Here is a 23776-nt window from a genome sequence, read left to right as displayed (position 1 = left end):
ACCAAGCCCTGACCATAAATCAGTGTGTTTGACCGAATGGATCTTCAACATATTGTTTCAGACAGAACTTTTTATTAAAGGTTGGAACACGCCGCATTTTAAGATGTTATGCTACAGAGCTCGTTGGCAAAATGCGGAGTTGTATTTTTTATTAATCTGCGACCAGAGTTTTTTTTCCTTCCACGAAGGTGGTTGAGCATACGACCTCGACGTCCTTTCTATGGGCTTGTCCTAGTGCGAGACAGGCCGGCGTGCTTCACTTTGCAGCGCCTTGTCCCTGTTCCAAACATTACAGACTCATCCATAGAATCGTCTCGTTTTCACCTACTTGTTTCATTGATTGTCCCGCTAAAACTAAAACAATCTCCCTAGCCACGTTGTTGCTGCCGGATGTGAGACTGAATGTTTCCAGCTGACGACGGGCATTGGAGCCCCATGCCGAAAAACCACAGAAGGTGCGGGGCGAATCCACTGGGTTCTCTATTTTAAAAATGACTTCTGATGAAAGTGCCCTTAAACAACAAAGTACAATATGAAACACCTACATCATTTAAGATTTGAAACACTGCAAATAATAATTATTCAAAAGAGCCGACTTATCACTATTCCTATAAGTTATTTTCAATGTTATTGAAATGTACCATAATCAAGTTCCAATCCCGCTGTTATGAGGGAGACATCTATTAATTCAACAGCCCTTTAAGCAAAGTAGCCGACCTTGATTGTACTTTTCATTACGGATTTCCACGGCATTTTATGAACCCCATTTTCTCGGCATTGTAAATATTAAATTATTTACTTAAATGTCTTGATAATTGAACCTTTTTTGTCAAAGGTGTACTGGTCCTGAAGCCTTTATCATATTGCTATGAAAACGTTATGGACACATCCTGTGAAAGCAGTCTTCTTAGCGTGAATAATTAAAGGCGACCATATCAGCCACTCTTTAACATGATGTTTTTTTTTAGTCCATCAGCACTTCCTTGTGGGCGCATTAAATAGAAATTGGCAGCTCGCTGAGGCAGGATTCTGTATAGAGACAAACAGAAAGAGCTCTCCATTTTGAGAGCCACTTGAAAGCCCTCAATGAATTGAACTGCATTCATTCTTTACCACCTCTCATCATACTTCAACTAATGAGCCTGGGGAAGAGGAGGTCTGCTCCCTGACAATAAATACATTATGAGAGGCTGGGCTTTCACTTTGATGGCTCCACAACATGTTTGTTTAGCTTACTCTGTGTTTATGTCATGTACTAGAGGAAGGAGGAGTGGCACCTTTATCTGCAAGGTCTTAGAGAAAAGCATAATCCCAAAGAAAAGAAAAATCCCAAAGTGGATGGGAGTGGGAAGATCGAACTAAAATATAAACAAGTCAGCCGGTACACACCTATAAATACATAGGTGTTGTATTTAATACTTTATTCAGACTAGACAGGTGATGCCATTACTAAAATACTTCCCTATAATAAGTGTTGACACAATTTTGTTGGCAAGGTGTTGTTTAATAATCCAACAGTGCCAGATCATTTTGATCAATAATGAAGGAAAATTTGAGCACTGCTGTTTTTATAGAATTAGTAATTGTTAACAGTCATTAACAAGTATAATAGTTTTGTCCTATCTCAGTTAAAATTGTCTTTATTAAAATAATTTTGGCCTTTTAGCAGATGAAAAAACATATATAAAAGTTTAAATGTAGTAATATGATTCCTTAAAGTTTGTTAGTTTGAGTTACATCACCATATTAAAACTCTTTTTGTACTTTGTGTTATTAAATATGAAAAATTAGGAAAGGAGAATGTGGTAACCAAGTGGCTGCTAAACTCTCTAAACCTTATTGAATAATCTTTGACTAAAACCTTTAGTCGTTTTACCAGTTCAAATATTTCACCCTTATTTGTCCATTTTAAAGTAGAAAAATCAAGACAAGAATAAGCACAAGATAGTTTTCTATGACTTCTGTTAATTTTAAATCATGTTTTCTTAAGATTTTTTGAACGAGTCTAATCAGTAACATTTAACTGATAGCAATTAGCTTTTTTGTGAAGTATGTTGTATCTTGTGTCTTTTTCTGTTCTGACTTCAAGGATTTTTTACGCTCATTTTTGGATCTTGCATGTGTTTAGTTTTAATAAGGCTGTAATGCTCTATATGATTACTAGAATTTTTGCAAAAATGTCTTGAATATTGTTGGGGAAAAAAGCAATTCTGACCTAATTGTTTATAAGTACTGTAGCTTTTTTTTGCAGTTTTAATTTTAGAAATATATGATTTACGAATACGGGTGCATTATGTTATGGTCATTCATCATTTTGACCTTCATTAGTGTTGACACAATTGTGGTACATTGTGCTGCTTCATGATTCATGTACCTATCCACATTAGCAGCAGTGAGATTTAAGCTAGTTAAAACTATTGGGTGAATGGAAAAATAGCTTCCATAAATATTCTCTTATTCTGGACTTTCATAATGCAGTTCTGATAACTTAAATTTAGTTAGATTTGTTTAAAATACACATTTTCATTCTGAAATATACCAGACAGTAGAATCTAAAATTACTTTTAAATTTTATACTATTGAGTATTTGGAGGAAAGGATTCTGCATTGCATATTGAATATTTGTTTTTACTTTAATATGTGAACCATTGATTTCAGTCCTATACTGTCTTAAGTGCCCTGACCGGTGCAATATTTTATTGAAGATTGGAATGGCAGCCTCTGAATGCAACATGGCTAAAATGTATGCTGAGATCAGACATTTCTCCTACAGTATGATGGTCAAAAAAAAATGAGTTGGACAATACCAGCAGAGACATATATTGATGTAAACTGATGATTGTATCGCATAATGAAGGCTTTGATATTGAAGTGACTAATACACATTTCAGTTTTGCAATTGGGCAAAGCAGACAAATTTAGGACATGAGGATATAACAATGATAAGAATATTGAAACAATTTACATGGTTTATATGTTTCTGTTTGTCACTGAAGCTTTATGATATTTGAAATTTTAAAGGTCAAAGTGTGATTGATTTACAATTTAGTAAGTAAATTTAAAGAAAATGACATCTATATATATTTTAAGTATTGAAATTCAGCTAACTCCAGAATTTGTTAAAAATTCAACTTATTTTCAGTAGCACTTTACTTTTACCTCATAAAGGACTATAGGAGAATTATGTAGTGTTCCTAACCGATGACATTGTACATATTTCTAAATTTAAATTGTACAATAAACAATTTGGAAAGCAGTAATAAAATAACCATCATGAAAAATGAACAGAGTCCCCAAATCATAGCAAAATTGAAAGATTACAATTTCTAACCATAATTGCCACAATCTGGATTTGAAGATTTGAATTTACAATGGTGCACAGTTAAGATTTTAAATTTTGCTTGGGCGTTACAAATAAAGCCAAGTAAATTGTTTTCTCATTGTGTCGACTTTATGCAACAAGAAGCTATAGGATATTATTCCAGGCAGGCAATGATTCAAGAGGTTGTAAATATGATCACTGGTTTTTCATAATATATTTAATTTTTATCATATTTTGATATTTTTAAATGTGAAAAGCTAGAAAGAATTACATTGTGGTTACATTGATGTCAGAGTTCTGGCTTTATCCCAGTGTACTATCTGTTGTGAATTGTATTGTCATAACGTGAAATCAAGTGGACGACATCATTACAGACAGTGTTAACTTGTTAATCCTTTCAACGCAAACTAGATCCAAGACTGTAACATGCGTGTAAAAGTGCATGTTACCACTGTAACTTGGACTCCTTGGGCAAATTAGTTAGCACAATTGCCTGGGCAGCTAATGCGGATCAAATTGATACCAATGCTTAAACCTTCATCATTTCTGAATTTTGGACATATATAATTACGTGTGCATATAATTTTATTTTAGGAGATTTTTGGAGTCTGACCAGTTAATGTCCTTGGACCAAGCTTGTACTTAATTGCCATTTATAGAAAAATAATATGGGGAAACGACTAATATCTTCATCTGTCACATTAATAAATTCTTGCACTCTTGATGAAGCTCAAATTGCAGAAGGGAAATAAATAGATTTGCAAAACAATTATTCAGCAATGCGTACAGTGCTGCTATCTCTGCTGCTTAATGGTTTTGCTGGGTGCCTCTGTCTGACAATTGTAATCCTGTTTACTTTACAATAGCAAACATCTTTCTCCTGTGTAAATGTAACTATCTGGCATGCTTATCTTAAAGTCTACTGTTTAGAATCATTGCATCTGAGTTATATATCATAGTGTAACAAGATATTGATCTACTACTTTCTTTAAGTCTTTAAGGTTGAGAATTTAAAAACATATACTGTGCAATCAAATTTTGTTCTATATTGATTCAAATAAAAACCTAAATAAATTTGTTTATTATAGACTTTACTGCAGCGCTGATACATGTGGAATAACTTGTATCAGCATTAAACATTACTTTTCCTTTTGTGAGAGTGATCAGCAGAGCACACTCATTCCAGTAAAATGGCTGTTAAAAATTACAAATGCTAAATAAGAGGTATAACCGTACCCAATTAAACAAAAACAAATTAAATAATGGAAGCTTTGGATGTATAGTATATATCAATGAAGTATCACTCCATGTTGTACTTCGGGTACTTTTACTGATCTTTGATTTTTATGATGCAGTCATGCAAGAAGGTCGTGTGGTGTTTTGAGCCAAATGTTCCAGGTTCAAGTTCTGTTCGATGAATCAATGGCTGAGCAAGGCCTGTTTATAATGTGGCCAAGCGTGTTGAGTATTAACCTGTGAGTCCTTCCATTGTATGCCAGCTCTGGGGCTGCAATATGCATATAAAAGTGACAGTCATAACTTGGACATTAGGCAAGTTAGTTGGCTCAGCAGTGTGGTCAGCTGGTGTGGATCAAATTAATACCCAAAGTTGAATTCTCATTCCAGCTGGGGTGGACTTAGGATCTGACCTCTTACTCTATAAGCAGCAATACTGAGACTCAGACCTGCCTCCAGGAAGAGAAGTAACAAAGAAAACTGCAGTCATACTATTGCATATTGCAGTCATGTTTTTTCCCTGTCAGGTGGACTCTGCTTCAAATTGGCATGGGTCCTAATTTAATTCTGAAGCTCAGAAGTACAATACCTCTTGAATGGAAACTGCTTGGGTATTGGTTTGGTGAGGCCAAATTTTAAAATATTTTGGGGTTGTAGGAATTAGCTGCACTGAGTGTACACTTTTAAAAAATCTGCGAATCTGTAAAGTTTTGAAAAGGCAAGTATGCTCAAATATTAAACAATTTAACAGATGAGAATGGAACTTGAGATATGGATTGATGCACAGACAAGTTACATATATCTAGTATTACCAATCTGCAATTCACCATTTGAAATTACTGATATTAAATTGATAGTTATATTATTAATGAAGGGATCACTTTTTAAAGAAAGTGATTTCTGTTCAGCTCGAAAACCTTCAGTGGAAAATGTCATGTCATTTTATTCAGTGTAGAGTCAGAGAGATGTGCAGCACGGAAACTGACTCTTCGGTCCAACTCGTCCATACCGACCAGCTATCCTAACCTAATCTAGTCCCATTTGTCATTGGCCCATATCTCTCTTACCCTTTCTATACAATTGCCTTTTAAATGTTGTAATTGTACCAGCCTCCACCACTTCTTCTGGCAGCTCATTCCATACAAGCACCACCCTTTATTTGAAAAAGTTGCAGCATCCTCGTAAACCTTTTCTGGACCCTTTCAAGTTTCACAACATTCTTCTGATACGAGGGAAACCAGAATTGCACACAATATTCCAAAAGAGGCCTAATCAATGTCCTGTACAGCTGTAACATGACCTCCCAACTCCTACACTCAATGCTGTGCCCAATAAAGAAAAGCATACCAAACGCTGCCTTCACTATTCTGTTTACTTACAACTACACTTTCAAGGAACTATGAACCTACACTCCAAGGGCTGTTTGTTAAGCAACACTCCCCAGGACCTTACCATTATGTGTATGACTCCTACCCTGATTTGTCTTTCCAAAATTCAGCACCTCACATTCATCTAAATTAAACTCCACCTGCCACCCCTTGGCCCATTGCCCCATCTGGTCGAGATCCTATAGTACTCAGAGGTAACCTTCTTCACTGCCCACTACACCATCTGCAAACTTACTAACCATGCCTCCTATGTTCGTATCCAAACCATTTGTATAAATGAAAAAAGCGGTGGTCTGAAAAGCAACCCTCCACCACCACCTCCACCAGTTCTGCATCCATATGGCTAGTCCTTCCTGTATACTATATGATCTAACCTTGCTAACCAGTCTCCCATGAGAAACCTTGTTGGAACTTTACTAAAGTCCATGTAGATCATGTCCACCGCTCTGCCCTCATCAATCATCTTTTGTTATTTCTTCAAAAAACTCAAATCAGGTTCGTAAGACATGATTTCTCATGCACAAAGCCATGTTGACTATCGCCTGAATCAGTCCTTGCCTTTCCAAATATATATAAATCCTGTCCCTCAGGATTCCCTCCAACAACTTGCCCACCACTGACATTGTTTATTGTTCCTTGGCTTTTCCTTACCGCCATTTTTAAATAGTGGCACCACGTTAGCAAACCTCCAGTCTTCCAGCACCTCACTTGTAACTATCGATGATCCAAGTATCTCAGCAAGGGGCCCAGCAATCACTTCTGTAGCTTCACACAGAGTTCTAGGGTACTCCTGATCAAGTCCTGAGGATTTATCCATCTTTGTGTTTTAAGATCTCCAGCACCACCTCTTCTGTAATATGGACATTTTTCAAGCTGTGACCATCTATTTCTTGTTGAAACTAATCCCAATTAAAGGATATTTTCCAAATTATTTTATCTGACTGATTCACCATGATCCAATACTTTAGATCTTGAATTAGGCACTATTAGTTAATACGTTGTAAGAAAATTCAGTGATGAGAGTGGATCATTCCACTTATCAATGCATCAAAATGTTTTGCAAACACCTAAAGTATAATGCAAGGTACCATTTTTAGGGATTTGTAAATATTTTACTCACATTCTTTTCTTTTGATTAATAACTCTGTATGAAAAGACCTTTTTGTTGGGCTGAAGTATTTAAGAGGTGGTGAATGCAAGAAAGTAATCAGTTTGATACATGTGCAGTCAGTGTATTCCAGTGTCAGTGCCTAGCTTTGGAAAAGTTCCTTGTCTCTTAAAAGACATTTGGAATGAGCGATAAAGATGTAGGATTTTTTTTTTGTTTTGAGGTAGGGACAGGATTCAGGGATGTTCTGAGTTTGAATCCAGCCTAATGGAGGGACTTCCTTCATAGCATGCAGATAAGTTCCCTACTGAAAATGTGTTGTTGGAAAAGCGCAGCAGGTCAGGCAGAATCCAAGGAACAGGAGATTCGACTTTTCGGGCATAAGCCCTTCTTCAGGAATGATTCCTGAAGAAGGGCTTATGCCCGAAATGTCGAATCTCCTGTTCCTTGGATGCTGCCTGACCTGCTGCGCTTTTCCAGCAACACATTTTCAGCTCTGATCTCCAGCATCTGCAGACCTCACTTTCTCCTTGAAGATAAGTTCCCTAACCAATCAAGGACAGTGTGTGGGCTCTTTAAGTGGAGGCAGCAGATTCAATCAGAGGCCACCCTCCTTGAGAGGAGCAGTAGGCTGCAATTCAAATTCAGTGCTAAGTCACTGAGAGAGTACTTCAAAAGGAGGTAGCCTCTCGCCAACCTTTTCAAAACATTTACTTAAAAAAAACCACAGAAACAGCCAGATAACCACTGTGGTGTGGAGTTGGTGTGTGAGAATCCTCTTTGGCTCCAGTTGCACCGTCACCCCTTCAGACAGCACTAGGCTTACCTGAAGCTTAATCCTCAGTACTACAACTGGGTGTTTGCCTCCAGTGGTTAGAACTCCTCTTTCCACTCCGAACAAAAGCTAGGTCAGAAAATTTCAGGCAGTCTGAAAAATCCAATCAAGCTACAATAAATGTGCTTTACGAGGCTCCCCACTTTGTGGTGTTAGGTAGTCTGCAGACCTCTAACCTGCTTTGGTAAAAGTAACTGGCAGTGGAAAGAAATTATATTTTGAGACGACTTCTTCCTCCAGTCTGGCCTTGAATGTCACCTGTAACTTCAGCACATGTTTATGTAAGCAGTTCCAAAAATTCTCTTCCTCTATTTTTCTCCGCTTCTTTCCTGAAGGTTTTGATGCCCTTACTCAAGTACAGATCCTCAATGATTTCTATAGAGCATAATCAATTTAACTATCTATTGGGAACAACAACAACATTGTATTTTTCAATCAAACAAAATCTGACATTGAGTCACATAAGAACATAATCAGATAGATGATCAATAGTTTGATTGAAGAGTTAAGCATCAAAGAACCTCTTGAAGGAGAACAGGAAGCCAGAGAAACATAGGGAATGAATTCCAAAGCTTGGGACCTAGGGAACTCATGATATGGTTGTCAGTGGTGGAACAATTAAAACTGGGGATGTTTGAATTGCCAAATTGGAAGAGCGCAGAAATCTGAGCTTGTGGAGTTGGAGAAGGTTACAAAACTTGGAAAGGGTGAGGCCCTGGTAGACTTGAAAAGATAAGGAATTTAAAAAGGGGTGGTTTTCCACATCGGGAGTCAATTTAAGTCACATATGTGTTAATGGAACTTTGTGTGAGTTAGAGGATATTGGGAACAGTGTTTTGAATGAGTTTGAATTTACGTAGCATTGGCGATTGGAGACCAGCAAGGAGAGCATTGTTATAGTCAAATCTAGAAGCAATAAAGGTATGAGTTTCAACAGCAGATGAGCTGACGCAATGAAGACAATATCTTCAGTATTGTATTTCCACAGTTCTCCTCTGATACCTTATTCAAGTAGTCAGATATGGAGTCTTTACCAATCAATGTCTCAGATAGTGAGAAGCCTTTTTGGATGGAAAAGGATTTTTTATAGCACAAGATAGCATTTTGTTGCATATACTTATTTCATGTAAAGCTGAAATGATTAGTAAATGTATCTATGTTCAGGCATTGAGTTATCTTTAGTTATCTGAGAAGTGGCAGATGGAGTTTAATTCAGATAAATGCAAGGTGCTGCATTTTGGGAAAGCAAATCTTAGCAGGACTTATACACTTAATGGTAAGGTCCTAGGGAGTGTTGCTGAACAAAGGGACCTTGGAGTGCAGTTTCATAGCTCCTTGAAAGTGGAGTCGCAGGTAGTTAGGATAGTGAAGAAGGCGTTTGGTATGCTTTCCTTTATTAGTCAGAGTATTGAGTACAGGAGTTGGGAGGTCATGTTGCGGCTGTACAGGACATTGGTTAGGCCACTGTTGGAATATTGCATGCACTTCTGGTCTCCTTCCAATGAGGAAGATGTTGTGAAACTTGAAAGGGTTCAGAAAAGATTTACAAGGATGTTGCTAGGGTTGGAAGATTTGAATAATAGGGAGAGGTTTAACAGGCTGGGGCTGTTTTCTCTGGAGCACCTGAGGCTGAGTGGTGACCGTCATACAGGTTTACAAAATTATGAGGGGCATGGATAGATTAAATAGGCAAAGTCTCTTCCCTGGGGTCAGGGAGTCCAGAACTCGAGGGCATAGGTTTAGGGTGAGAGGGAAAAGATATAAAAGAGACCTAATGGACAACTTTTTCACACAGAGGGTGGTACGTGTATGGAATGAGCTGCCAGAGGAAGTGGTGGAGACTGGTACAATTGCAACATTTAAGAGGCATTTGGATGGGTATATGAATAGGAAGGGTTTAGAGGGATATGGGCCGGGTGCTGGGAGGTGGGTGTGGATTGGGTTGGGATATCTGGTCAGCATGGACCGAAAGGTCTGTTTCCATGCTGTACATCTCTATGACTCCATGACTAATTGGAACAATGGTAAATGCAGACTTTCTACCGTAATGTAATGGTCATTAAAAATAATTAAATCCACAAGGAGCAGTGATGGGCATTTACATGACCACATCTATAAATATTTACTTGTTCTTTGGCTGTGTTCATGAATAGGAATTTATCATTTTAACTCCTTAGAAGTCATCAATAGATGAATTAAGTAAATTTTTCAATTTTATTCTACTTTGTATTATTATCTGTACAATTTTTGCATGTCTGCTTGGTGCTGATGATCTGATTCACTACCTCTGTGGCACTAAGTTAAATCATGCCACATTTCTAATGATCTAAATAAGTAACTATAATGAATTGGAGCAATTTATTAGGAGATTTTATTTTGTCAGACTTCAACTCTATAATATTTTTTAGAAAGTCTGCCTTACAAAACCTTTGAAATTGAGTACAACTAATGTCCACAGTAGTGGTATACCCTCATGCTTGATACGACATCAAGTTTACGATTTTCTTATATTTGAAGTTAAGAAAACTTCACAAATAAAACTAAATATATGAAGGTAACTTTGAAACTTAGTTTATTGATCCAGGACAGATTTGTGCTTCAAATCAAAACCTTGATGTAACTATTTAAAATGAATTCTTCTCTAAATCACTGATTATGTCGTAGATTAATTATTTTTGTCAATTTGCACACAATCTTTACCCCTGCTCTGTGAAGATCAGAGGATATGTTTGAACTTAGTCTTTGCAGCTATTCACTGCTGTTACTGAAAGGCACAAATAAATTAGGTAATCTGACAATTGTATTTTTCTGTTTTCCATGTAAGTCTATTAAATAAGTGTGTCTTATTAAATATAATAACAACTAACATGCTGCTATAATTACATTCTGTTAAGACATTAATCTGTTACCACCATGATTTTAATTATTTATAGTTTTGAAAATTATTAAACAGCTTTTTTAAAAAAATAAAATCTTGGTAAATGATTGGTCAAGGAAAATGCATGCAGATATGCTTGTATGGATTTAAGTGCACTATTTAGCACTGACTTGGGATATTGTCATTTTAAGCAGCTTTTTTATTTTAACTATGAAGTTTTCAGTAAAATAGCCTGTTTGGTGAATTAGGATACAGTGTTAAAGTTTCAAAGTATTGATGCTTTTCCTAGATCTTTCCCACTTTGTTTTTGTTATTATCTACAGCTTTTAAGGAGCATTCATTTTGTACTGATCTGCTTGTCAGTTAGTGACAGGCTGTGTAGGTCGATTTTAAACTAAATTCTAGTGATTGTAAAAGACCTTTGATCTATGACTGTAACTGCTTCAGAGGGTTCTGGCTGCTGGGCTGGACACTGTCCATGGCCTTTCACTTTGCTGTCAGATATGCAGACAAAAGTACATGACATTTTAACAGGAGCATAGCTTATCATTAAGTCAAGACTATAATAAGTCACCTCAGAAGTTTTAAAATCTCTTCAATGATAAGGTTTTCATTTTTATGTACAATTCTCCTGAAGTTTGGTATAAATTTGATAGAAATTACATAATTTAGTAAATCATTGCAAGAATTATTACTAAAATTCCATTTATTGCAGAGCTATCAACTTAGTTAAAGAATGCAGGGGAGTAGGAGATTGATCTTGGAGATTAGGTTTTAGAGAAACATAAATATTTATTTATTATAAATAAATATTTAGTTATTTTCCCAAATCCAGGGGCTCCTAATTTTGCATCCCCTTACTTGGAAGAAAGCCACTTGGCAGATGATGGCTGCAAATCCTATTAGAACTTCATAAGAAATAATATTAATCTGCATTATTTCTGTTCTGTATGCTCAGAAACTGCAGTTCCAGCTAAGCATTACTGATATTTAATTTTCTTAGCTTGGTTCCTGATCAGCATTCAGAATCATATTAATAAAATAGCATTTTCATTGAATTTTTGAGAAAAATATTATTTTGTACATCATGGATGTCACTGGCTAGGCTGATATTCATTGCCCATTTCTAATTGCTTTAGGGAAGGTGATGTTCAGTTGCTTTTGTGAACTGCTGCAGTCCATGAGGTGTTGGTACACTCATTGTCCTTTAGGAAGGGAGTTCCTTGATTTCAACCCAGTGACTGTAGTTCCATGACAGGAGACTTGGAGGGGGACTTGCAGCTAATGGTATTCTTGTCCATCTGTTGTGCTTGGCTTCCAAGATGGTAGCAGCCACAAAGTTTGGAAGGAACGGTTGAAGGATTCTTGGTGAGTTACTGCATTGCAGTTTAAGGATGGTACAATGCTGCGACAATGCATTGGTGGTGGAGGGAGTTGACGTTGACAGTGGCTGGCAGGATGCCAGTCAAATGGACTGTTTTGCCCTGGACAAAGTCAATTTTCTTGAGTGTTGTTGGAGCTTCCCTTACCTGGGTAGATGGAGAGTATTCCTTCATATTCTGACATTCGTAAAATCTGTTCATTGGCTGAGGATATTGCTGGCTGGGCCAGCATTTGTTGCTCATCCCTAATTGCCCTTGAGAAAGTGATGATAAGCTGCCTTGTTTGTCCTGGGTGATATCAAACTTCTTGAGTGTTATTGGAGCTTCACACATCTAACCTAACGGGGGTATTCCTGATTTGTGCCTTGTAGATAGTGCTCAGGATTTGGCGGTTAGGAGGTGAGTGACTCCCTACAGGTCTCTGTTTCTCTGATCTGCTCTTATACCCACTGTATTTATATGACTAATCCAGTTCAGTGGAGAATTCAGCAATGGCAATGCTCATCCCTAATTGCCCTTGAGAAAGTGATGATAAGCTGCCTTCTTGAGTTGCTGCTGTCCATGTGCGGTTGGGGAGGGCATTCCAAGATTTTGAGCCAGCGACATTGAAGGAATGGTGATATATTTCCAAGTCACGATGGTGAGTAGCTTTCAATGCCATTGAAAATAATGGTGTGACTGTCAGAGTTTCTATTTTTGGAGATGGTAATTGCGTACACTTTTATGTACAAAGGTACTTGTCGGTTACTTAGTCATAGAGTCATAGAGATGTACAGCATGGAAACAGACCCTTCGGTCCAACCGGTCCATGCCGACCAGATATCCCAACCCAATTTAGTCCCACTTGCCAGCACCCGGCCCATATCTCTCCAAACCTTTCCTATTCATATACCCATCCAAATGCCTCTTAAATGTTGCAATTGTACTAGCCTCCACCACATCTTCTGGCAGCTCATTCCATACACCCTCTGCGTGAAAAAGTTGCCTCGTAGGTCTCTTTTATATCTTTCCCCTCTCACCCTAAACCTATGCCCTCTAGTTCTGCACACCCTCACCCCAGGGAAAAGACTTTGTCTACTTATCCTATCCATGCCCCTCATAATTTTGTAAACCTCTATAAGGTCACCCCTCAGCCTCCGATGCTCCAGGGAAAACAACCCTAGCCTGTTCAGCCTCTCCCTGTAGCTTAGATCCTCCAACCCTGGCAACATCCTTGTAAAATCTTTTCTGAACCCTTTCAAATTTCACAACATCTTTCCGATAGGAAGGAGACTAGAATTGTATGCAATATTCCAACAGTGGCCTAACCAATGTCCTGTACAGCCGCAACATGACCTCCCAACTCGTGTACTCAATACTCTGACCAATAAAGGAAAGTATACCAAACGCCGCCTTCACTGTCCTATCTACCTGCAACTCCACTTTCATGGAGCTATGAACCTGCACTCCAAGGTCTCTTTGTTCAGCAACACTCCCTAGGACCTTACCATTAAGTGTACTAAGTCCTGCTAAGATTTGCTTTCCAAAAATGCAGCACCTTGCATTTATCTGAATTAAACTCCATCTGCCACTTCTCAGCCCATTGGCCCATCTGGTCAAGATCCTGTTGTAATCTGAGGTAACCCTCTTCGCTATCCACTACACCTCCAATTTTGGTGTCATCTGCAAACTTACTAACTGCACCTCTTATGCTCACATCCAAATCATTTATGTAAATGACAAAAAGTAGAGGGTCCAGCACCGATCCTTGTGGCACTCCACTGGTCACAGGCCTCCAGTCTGAAAAACAACCCTCCACCACCACCCTCTGTCTTCTACCTTTGAGCCAGTTCTGTATCCAAATGGCTAGTTCTCCCTGTATTCCATGAGATCTAACCTTGCTAATCAGTCCCCCATGGGGAACCTTGTCGAACGCCTTACTGAAGTCCATATAGATGACATCTACTGCTCTGCCCTCATCAGTCTTCTTTGTTACTTCTTCAAAAAACTCAATCAAGTTTGTGAGACATGATTTCCCAAGCACAAATCCATGTTGACTATCCCGAATCGTCCTTGCCTTTCGAAATACATGTACATCCTGTCCCTCAGGATTCCCTCCAACATCTTGCCCACTACCGAGGTCAGGCTCACCGGTCTGTAGTTCCCTGGCTTGTCTTTACCACCCTTCTTAAACAGTGACATCACATTTGCCAACCTCCAGTCTTCCGGCACCCCACCTGTGACTATTGATGACACAAATAACTCAGCAAGAGGCCTAGCAATCGCTTCTCTAGCTTCCCACTTGTCACCTATTTGGCTGTGGAATTTGTCCAGCATTTTGCTACAAATGCATGTAGGTTGCTTCAATTGACAATTTGAAAATAACATTGAAAATTGTGCATTCCTCCCACCCCTGACCTTATGATGGAGGGAAAGTCATTTGTGAAGCAGGTGCAGATGGTGGACCTAGAACACTACTTGGCTGAACTGCTGTATTTACGCGCTGGGAGTGACATCACTTGCCTTCAATAACTACAACTACCCCCGTCGGTGTTAGGTATGACTCCAACTTAGTTATATCTAATGAAAAAGGAAGATATAAACATTTTCATTTTGTGTCATATATCAGCAATTTATTTATTACCATTACACCCTCAAAAACAGCAATAAATAAAATTGTTCTGATATCTCTACAGGATGAACACCAAAAAAAAACAAGTGTTTACTACTCATTATTTTGTGAAAGTTGTCTAATTGAAATGAATCTGGAAGAAATTATATTTAAAAAGGGTCTAGCTAAACATTATAATTTGTTCATTAGTTCAAATTGTATTTCCTCACTTCATTTCACTTTATCTCATTTATATAATATTCTGCAATGGGAAAAAGCTACCTCTGAATGTAAAAGATCATTACGTTGTGTGCTATGTCCAATTTTGGATTTCAATATCTGTGTTTATTTCTGGAAATAATAAATGCATCTTTACACCTACTTAATCTTTTAACTTGCATTTAATAAAATCTTTTTAACAATTTGATTCCGAATTCCAGCTGCTGTTCAATTATTCTAAGTATTTCGGAATTAAATATGTAGTAGTTTTACTGGTGAATAAAATGTCCTTTTGCCATAATTTTATAAATAGGCTGCTCAGCAGTTTTGAATCACAAACCCCCTTCCTTACCCTTGCTATTGAATTCACTAGTTCTCTACTATCTTATTGTCATTTGCATTGTAATTTTTTAAAAGTTTTAATACAACTTGTACTAATGAATGATTTATAATGTTTAGCTGGACCCCTTTTAAACTTAATTTCTTCCAGATTCATTTCAATAAGACAACTTTCACAAGTTAATGTGAGATATAACAAATGTATATCTTTTCAGTTTGTGAAAAGAATAGTGTTTTGTGGTTCTTTGCCTGCTTTGTATATTTCCAAGTGAAGCATGTTAGGCAAAGGACTTGGAAATTCATGACTATTTCATGTGTGTTTTATCACACTTCCCATGAAAATTTATGACTGGGTTACTCGGGGATGTTTGAGCTGTGTGTTCCAGGGCTTGCCCCAGCTGATAACAACCTTGTTGGCGTGAAAGTGTGATGCAGATTATGACAGTTACAACTTTCTGTTTTGTTTAAACTGTCAGTGGATTTCCTGGCTCACAGCTGATGGCAGTAGTATGTTTGGATTGCATGTATTCATTCTAATATGGAGAGGATCTATGAGAGAGGGGCAGATCTCACCCAAGGCTAATTGATGAGGAGGGTATGGAAGCAAAATTTACTATTTTGTTGAGTTGTTTGACATTGTTAGGTGCTCTGAAGGCATTATGTAGTCACAGCCCCTTTCTTGTCAGATTGGACCCGAGACAGGGAGCTGACAATCAAACAGGGTAAAGCAGGAGCCAGCACTCTGAGGATATTGATTTTTCAGTTATTCCTAAGTAGTTTGCACTATGGATAATGGGTGGTGAAGGCAGGTATGTCATTATCAATGAGCTCCACAACAGTAGCCACAACCTTCCCTCATATTTCCTTCAGCATTGACAGAGAGAATCCAGTGATGGTCAATAAATTGCTCGACCTCTTTGTGACAAGTACATAAAAGATTTCTGAGCAGTATTTATTTGAAAATCTGACTGGCTAGTGTAAATAGCGGGGTGGATTTCATTATTTGACAGTTGGCAAAGCTGTAAACAAAATCTTCCAAAAATGGCAAAATGATACTTGTAAGGTTGATATTTTTATGTTGAATAATAAAGCTGTGATATTTTTGACCACACCAGTATTATATCCATCTATCCAACATTGTTGGATCTGCAAAATAATGCAATCTATTTCTAAAAGAGAATTAAATGGCATTTATTCTTCAAAGGCGGGGAGGGGGGTGGTTGTTAGTTCTATTGTTTTGCTACATGTATGATAGTGCTTTAATTAATGACAGCATCATGCTTTTCCACCCCTACTACCAACTTATATGATAATCCTGCTGTCTCTGAAACCCATTGTCTGACACGGTTTTGTGGTCTGAAATACAGGTGGCTATCTATATAATTGCTGACAGTCAGTAATGGCAGTGAGAGAAATATAGGTCGCTTTAAGGGTCAACCCAAATTATATTTTGTAATAAATGTGCTTGGGGAAGTTATCACACACCTATGGAACAAGTGGGACTTGAATCCAGGCCTTCTGGCTTAGAGATAGGAACACAGCCATTGGATCCCAGGACCCTGAGGGTCAACCAGAACAACTCCAAAGTTGATTGAAATCAGATGATGCTCATTGGTCTTTGTCTTTAATAGATGGGTTCTAGCGTTTATTTGCATAAGAGAACTTATGCAGATGAAAATTAAGAAGAAAAATGCGCTGAGTCCTAGGGCCCTTGTGATGCAGTGGTAATGTTCCTACATCTGAGCCAGGAGACTCCAGTCCCAACTACTCGAGAGATGTGTAATAGCATCCCTGGACCTGTTGATTAAAAAATGTTAAAAAAAAAGACTGGGATCTGAGGGTGTAGGGTAATTTCCCTACCTCTGGACCAGGAATCTGGTTTCAGGATCCACCTGTCCAGAAGTGTATAACAACATCTCAACAGGTGGATTGGAAACACATTAAGTTTGGATTCTTGTGATATGGTCATAGTGTCCCTACCTGTGAGTCTGGGAGATCCAGGTTCAAGTTTGACCTACTCCAGATGTGTTTGATAACATCTCTGAACAAGTTAGTTTGAAAAAAGAAATTGGCTTCTGAGGGGTTTTTGTTGTGCAATAATCTGCTGGCCAAAGATCCAACTTCAAGCAACAACCGCCCCAAAAGGGTATCTTAACATGTCAAAACAGTTTGGTTTGAAAATGTAAAAAGTGTGTTTTGAGGGCTCTTGTGGTGTAATGGTAGTGGTCCTACATCTGAACCAGGAGTGCTGGATTCGAATCCCACCTGCTCCAGAGGTCATATCTGAACAGATTGATCAGGAATTGTTTTATTTAAAGAGCTGAGTTCCGTCGTCCCACTTTCCATTGGGGTCTTGGCATAGAGATATTGCATACAACATTCCTGTGCGACCATAGGGTAGTATGGTTCATGGACTCCTAGTCCAACTATTGATTTTTCAGTGCGATAGATTAAATGGGCCATGTATATATTGGTTGTGGGCAGAATCACCCCCTTTTCGTTATTTGAAAAATCTTTTCTTCTGGTTGCACTTCAGCCTCAGGCTCCTAATCTTTGGGCATCTGGTGTGGATCTGTGGGGTCAAGTTCGAGGGCATCTTTGTGGGTCTGCTCCTGGGCATAGCCAGGTCCTTTACAGGTCCAAGTAACCATCAGTAGAGGGGTTTGTAGTTGTCGACACTCTGCCTGTCTTCCACAGCAACATTTGTGCTCAGGTGATTTTGAGCGGGAGCATGCGCTGTCCACCAAATCTGATACTTTGAGAGCAAAGTGGGCACTACTGCAGAGTTTTAGCGCCTTATCTCCCTTTCCAAATCCAATTTGATTTTACTTCCTATCTCTCCCTCTTCTTTGGTGGTCTTCATTACCATTGCCATTGCTGGTCATTGCACATCATTTGAGTAACTGGAAATGGATGATTTTATTGGTGGCGAATATTAGATGAAAAGTACTACTGTTGATTTGGTGGTTGGGCAAAAAGGTCTTTGGTTGTGTGTGTGATAACACTTCTGATATAAATAAATAAGAGAAGAATGGTTGAATTCTGGGCTCTTGTGGCACAATGGTAGTGTCACTACATCTGGACCAAGGGGCCTGAGTTCAAATCTCAGCTGCTCCAGATGTGTGTTGTAACATTTCCGTAAAGGCTGATCAGAAAAATATCTAATAGTCTCCCAAGGCTAATTAAAAGAAGAGCTGTTTAATTGTGGGCTCTTCTATAATGCAATAGAATGGATCATCAGGAATGGATGATGAAGGGCTCTGGCCCGAAACGTCAAATTTCCTGTTCCTTGGATGCTGCCTGACCTGCTGTGCTTTAACCAGCGACACATTTTCAGCTTGGATCTCCAGCATCTGCAGACCTCACTTTTTACTGCAATAGAAGTGAACTTATCTCACAACCTGGGTTTAAATCCCACTTTTTACAGAGATGTGTAATAACATTTCTGAACAGGTTGATTAAAAATGAGAAAGAGATGGTTCTTCCCCACTGGGGAGTTGTCTTTTGGACAGTAAGAGAATCTAGAAGGGAAAAGTGGAAATGGTGTTTATACTAAAGTAAAGATTCACAATAACACCCTTTTAAATCTCTGAAAGACTTTTGTTCCCAAAATTGATATATTGATATAGGTGTGTTAAACAAACCAAACATCCCATGTTTCTGCGTAGTCTTTTCTGAATCTGTTTTGTGATAAATTGGCTATATAAAACTATCCTCAGCTACCTGAGCTATGGTATATTAACCAAAAGCAAGGTAATGATTTGAGCCTTCAATCCCTATCATTCAGCACTCAGTTACTGTAGCCTGATAGCAAGGAGACTTTTGCAAATTTGGCACCTGCTGATGGAACATCACATGTGTGTGAGGGGTCAGAAGTGGGTGCAAAAATATAGGATAAAATTATTCAACATTTCAGAAAATAGTTTTAGAAACTCTAGTTCCAGCTTGATAAATGTGTTATGTTTTATTACAACTTTTTGAAACATGCTTATTGTTGGACAAGGTAGTACAGAATTTAACTATCAAATATTACAGTAACTGTTGGATTGTGTGCTTAGTCTATGGTAGTAGACATAAGCTGACAATTTTAAAACTTACACAGACTGAAATGAAACAGAAGAATAAATGTTTTGAAAAACTTCCTGAAATAACTGATTGCTGCAGTTTCTTGTTTAACTTTTGTTTGATGTGATACAGAACAGAAGTCTGATTTTGGGTCACAAATTTACTGCTAAAGAACAAAGATTGTGTAATATAAATAAATGTGTGATAAATGCTATTTCTTCCTTGTGTATCTTATGTCTCACTACAGAAATAACAATAATATTCAATAATATTCAGATCACGTTTGTCAAATGCATGTTTTCTGGATATAAAATGTAGCTAGTTGCTTGTTATGTGAACTGTTTATCAATTAATACAATATAAAGTTCTCGTAATAATTGCCACTATATTTCATGATGAAGGAACATCGCTTCCACTAGAAATACTATTGTAAAGATCTCCAGTTCTGAGCTATTTCCACATTTTAATGATTGGATTCCTACCAAGATTAACTGATATCAATGCAGACTGGTACAAATTCCTTTGTTTGGTACTTGCTTTCCACACCCACATTGTGCATGCATACATTTCAAAATGAAGGCCAAGATTTCAGTGTTGCACTGATGGAGATGTCATTCTTCAGATGAGATATTAAGCAGAGATTGCATCTGCCCTCCCAAAAGGGTGTAAAAATCCCATGGTACTATGAAAGAACAAGTGAGATATTCCTGGTGTCATGGGTAATATTTATCCTTTAATTAGGATCACATCAACACATTAACTGGTCACATTGAAAATGCTTGTTGATAGATTTGGTGAGATTGAAACAGGAAGTGTAGGATTTAACTGTCACATGTAGTAATACCTGCACCACATAAATAGCAGCAGTGACCATCTCCAACAAGAGGAAATGTAACCGTTGCTCCTTCGTCTTCAATGACATTGCAATTGCACTCAACACAGACTGTGGACACACCACTGACACCATATGTATGATCTTTTGATCACTATGATTATAAATTCTATGCCTGAGTGCTTCTCTTCACTTTTCCTATGAAGAGGCAGCACTCTGAAAGCTTTTGATTTCAGCTAAACCTGTTGGACTATAACCTTGTGTCGTGTGACGTCTGACCTTGTGCACCCCAGTCCAGCACTGGCACCTCTGCATTGTGATCTCTGTAACTTGGATAGACAAGGGCAGCAGATGTGTGAGAACAACACCACCTGCAAGTTACCTTTCGAGTCGTGCGCTATCTTGACTCGGAACTTTAGCACAATTGCTTCACTGCCATCTGGTCAGATACTGGAACTTCCTTCCTCACAGTAATGTGAGTGTCTCTGCATCTAAGGAATGCAGTGGCTCAAGAAGGCAGCTCACCATCAACTTCAGGATGGACAATAGATGATGGTCTCATCCATTGAGTGAATTCAAAAAAAGGTTTTTAGGAGCCCCCTGTGCACATATTGGCTGTCACTCAATATTTTCATTGCCAGCATAGTGCTTTGAAATGTCCATCAATTGTGAAAAGTGGTATAAATATGCAAGTCTTCTTCCCTTTACCTAATTGCCTAGACCCATTTTGCTTCTCTTCCTTCCTTGGTTTCAGTTCCAAATAATATTCTTATGTATAAGTAACTGCTGAAAATTATTGTTTCAGAAACTTAAGATCAGAGAACTTTACTGTTTTAGAAACTCAAGAAAGATCAGAGAACCAAGTTTTTAATGCAAATTATTTATTGCTGCAGATTCCTTTCAACTAATTGTAAGTTGATTAATTGCAGTCGAACCATTTTGTAAGTAATTGTCTTGCTGCCTACAGCATCTAGATCCTAACAATCAAGAGAGATATTTATTTTGCTTGTCTTGCTGTAGTAAAAGGTATTGTGTGATGGGATTCTTGGGCATAGGTTTTTGACGCTCCTTTCATTCATATTCAAAGGCAAGGAAGGGAAGATGGAGGTGAGGCTCTATAAGTCTGAATAACTTCAATCTTATATTGTCAAAAGGTATTCTCTTGCATCTTCCCTTGACTTGGTACAAGTTGCCTCTGGAATGTATGTCTTTTGAGAACACTGAAACAATTTGATTAAAGAGATTTCAAACTAATCTGCTCAAGTACTCTAAATACTCGGTCATTGCAGGACAGAGTCTCTTATCTGGAAAAAACTGAAGATTGTGAGGTAACCTGCTAGAGATGTCTACAATTATTGTTTGAAAGAATGGATATAGAGAAGATATTTTTACGTGTCACAATTCCATATATCAGAGCCATAATACTAAGCTAACCTTTTAATCACTCCACGAAGGAATTCAAAAGAAGGATAATTACTGAGAAAGTGCTAAGAATGTCTAACTTGCTACCAAGTGGTTGAAGCAAGTAAATACTTAAGAATGTGAAGATTGCTGAAAAACACACATTTTGTCAAACATTTTTGTGTTGCTGTATCATTCACTGACTCTATGTATACATGTTGATTTTTCCCCTTCTATTGATATTCTTATAAATTTTTTGTAATGTGTGTAAGACGAAAAGTTTTCACAAAATGTCTTTTTCAGGAATACTCAATCTGTGTGCTACCAGATACTTGAGAGAGAATGATAGAAGAATAAATTGATATGGTGAGATAAAATAAAGGAGGAGAAGGTTCCTGTGGAGCATAATTATTAGCATAGGTCTGTTAGTGAAAGGTCTGCACATAATTCTGTGTATACAAAGGAAAGTTGTGATAGGTCACTCAACACTGCACAACATATTTCTTTGGATTGATTTATTCATTTTTACTTGCATGTTTCTCTTCCATTTGACAGAAATTATCTTGCATTTCTCGGCTTATTAGGTTGGTTGGGGGGTGGGGTTGATAGAGAATAATGTGAACTCTTTAAATTAAGGATCGTTATCTTTTTGAGTGCTGAAAGTAACCAGGTGAGACTGAATTTCAAACAGTGGGAGGTTTTATTTTCATTTGAGACTTTGCCAGCTCACTGGGAATTAATATCATAGAATCACAGAGCTGTACAGCATGAAAACAGACCCTTCGGTCTAACTCGTCCATGCTGAACAGACATCCTAAATTAATCTAGTCCTATTTGCCAGCATTTGGCCCATATCCCTCTAAACCCTTCCTATTTATGTACCCATCCACATACTACTTCAATGTTGAATTTGTACCAACCCCCACCAATACCTCTGACAGCTCAGTTCATACATGTACCACGAGCTGTGTGAAAAAGTTGCCCCTTAGATCCCTTTTAAGTCTTTTTCCTTTCACCTTAAACCTATGCCCTCTAGTTTTGGATTCTCCTCAAACTGGGGGAAAAATCTTGTCTATTCACCCTATCCATGCCTCTCAGGTTTTATAAACTTCTATAAGGTCACCTCTCAGCATCCAAAACTCTAAGGAAAATAGCTTCAGCCTATTCAACCACTCCCTGTAGCTTAAACCCTCTAATTCTGGCAACATCCTTGTAATTTCTTTTCTGAACTCTCTCAAATTTCACAACATCCTTCCCATAGCAAGGAGATCCAGAATTGAATACAGTATTCTAAAAGTGGCCTTACCAATGTCCTGTACAGCCATAACATGACTCCCTAACTCCTAGACGCAATGCACTGACCAATAAAGGAAAGCATATCAAATGCTGCTTTCAGTACCCTGTCTGCCTGTGACTCCACTTTCAAACATATATGAACTTGTACTCCCATGTCTCTTTGTTCAGCAAGACTCCTCAGGACCTTACCATTAAGTGTGTGAGTCCTGCTGTGATTTGCCTTTCCAAAATGCAGCACCTCACATTTATCTAAATTAAACTTCATCTGCTACTTCTCAGCACGTTTGCCCATCTGATCAAGGGCACATTGTGCTTCGAAATAACCTTCTTCACTGTCCACTATACCTCCAATTTTGGTGTCATCTGTAAAATTACTCACTATATCTCCTTTGTTTACATTCAAATCATTTACATATATAATATTTATATATATATATATATATATATATGACAGTGGATCCAGCACTGATCCTTGCGGGACAATTTTGTTGAAATTGAATGAAAACATATTTTTGTGAATATTGTTTCTTAATGATAGGCAACCCTCATTACTTTGCCTTGTAAATGTTCAGCGCTGGACTTTAGAATAACGAATAATGCACAATGAGGGAAGTATTAACAACAAGGTAAACTAATATGGAGGGCAGTTGTAGTGCAGTAGTATTGCCCCTACCTCTGGCCCAGATGGCCCTGATTCAAGTTCTACCTGCTCCAGAGGTGTGCCAAGGAATTGCATTCTCTTTCCACTACCAGATTTTTCTCCTCCAAATACTTAGCCAATTCCTTTTGAGTGTTACCATTGAAATTTGTTGTCACTGTTTTCAACATTTTGGGCACTGAATTCTATATCACAAACTCACTTAATAAAAGAAAAGGTATCATCAT

At 38.0% G+C, this 23776-nt stretch overlaps 1 protein-coding gene across 1 annotated transcript in view; it reads left to right on the top strand.

Annotated features, from left to right (window-relative positions):
* Window positions 1-23776, top strand: part of lrba (LPS-responsive vesicle trafficking, beach and anchor containing) — an 866835-nt gene that overhangs the window by 490284 nt on the left and 352775 nt on the right. The window lies entirely within an intron of this gene.

The sequence above is a fragment of the Hemiscyllium ocellatum genome, chromosome 1, assembly GCF_020745735.1.
Source record: "Hemiscyllium ocellatum isolate sHemOce1 chromosome 1, sHemOce1.pat.X.cur, whole genome shotgun sequence".
NCBI lineage: Eukaryota > Metazoa > Chordata > Chondrichthyes > Orectolobiformes > Hemiscylliidae > Hemiscyllium > Hemiscyllium ocellatum.
Note: the sequence above shows the minus strand (reverse complement) of the source record. Positions and strands in the feature narration are given on the sequence as shown.